This window comes from Nanorana parkeri, unplaced genomic scaffold (assembly GCF_000935625.1).
Source record: "Nanorana parkeri isolate BGI_ZX_2015 unplaced genomic scaffold, ASM93562v1 scaffold726, whole genome shotgun sequence".
NCBI classification, from domain to species: domain Eukaryota; kingdom Metazoa; phylum Chordata; class Amphibia; order Anura; family Dicroglossidae; genus Nanorana; species Nanorana parkeri.
In genome coordinates this window covers 1495721-1497083 of record NW_017306994.1, presented here as the reverse complement: position 1 = coordinate 1497083, position 1363 = coordinate 1495721, and the positions used below count along the sequence as shown (strand labels likewise).

At 39.3% G+C, this 1363-nt stretch overlaps 1 protein-coding gene across 1 annotated transcript in view; it reads right to left on the bottom strand.

The window, feature by feature from the left end:
- The window catches only part of GRIK3 (glutamate ionotropic receptor kainate type subunit 3), a 452956-nt gene that overhangs the window by 50327 nt on the left and 401266 nt on the right, over positions 1–1363 (bottom strand). The gene's annotated exons all lie outside the window — the stretch shown is intronic.

The window sequence follows — 1363 nt, the reverse complement described above, 5'->3', positions numbered from 1 at the left end:
GGGTGGCAAAGCGGTATATGTACGTGTCCGGTTGCTGTAGGGTTATATTTGTGTCAATGAAAAAATAATGAATTAACCATAAGAGTACTTTGCTTAATTTTTTTGGGCTAGGGCTCAGTTCAATGCATAGATTTAAAGTAAACCTGTCAAATATGTACAATTTGAACCAAGCATATGATGGAATTGCATAATCAGAGGCTATTTTCAGTCAAAACTGCATGCTAAAAGAATAAGGCCCCGTTCACACATAGGCATTCTGACGCTTGAAGATAAGGGCCGACAAAACTCTCAACACAAGAAATCCAATTTATTTCAATGGCCCTTGTTCAGACTTGAGCATTTTGCCTCAAGCTGTAAAACACCAAAAGCTGGAAAAGATACATGAACTTCCTTTTGGCAGATTACAGCACGTTTCTCCCCATAGGCTTCAATGGAAATGCCTGGAAATTCAGCTAAAGTGCATGCTTTCATATGAATGCATCTAACATGTACAAAAATGTGCAGAAACGCGCTAAATATGCTGGCCGAAAATGCGCACTAATACAGGTGAAACTCGAATAATTAGGATATCGTACAAAAGTTCATTTATTTCACTAATGCAACTTAAAAGGTGAAATATATATGTATATGTGAGATAATAAATTATGAACTTTTGCACGATATTCTAATTATTCGAGTTTCACCTGCATATGTGATAAACATTGAGGCCTAGGTGTGAATGCAGATCCAGAAAGTGACAATTGCATACAAATGTCTTTACTTGTAAAAGCCTAGCATGGCTCTAACGCTCTTGCCTTACAAGCTTCCATTATGCTCTGTTAAGCTGTCTATTGCATTAAGGATCCAATAGGCGGGCTGGAGAGGAAGAGTTGAACTCAACCTTAACATGACGTTTTGAGATGTGCACATAGATTCATCTGTTTACATTTCGGAATTACTGATAGTTTTGAGATTATCTTTTCACTAGGGATGCACCAATACCAGTTTTTCGGTATCAAGTACGAGCACCAATATTTTTTTTCGGTACTCGCTGATACCAAATACCGATACTGGAAGTCCATTAAGGAAGCTGAGTGCATCCCTAGTTTTCACTAAAGGTAAACTCTACATTTTTGTAATCACTTTCCCAGCTTGTGTTTCCCAGGATTTTGACAGGACTCCTTTAATGCTCCCTCTACTGCATGTAAATGTAACCTATAAGTATGTGATATCCATACAGTCGTATCCGTCTTTTGGCAATTATGTAGGTCAGCTGTCTGGGCACCACGTCTGATACACTTCTTTGCAAATTTTTATGCAGTAGGTCGTCAGGTTCCCCCCCCCCCCCCCCCCACACACACATTACCCTTTTTGTGCATCCTCG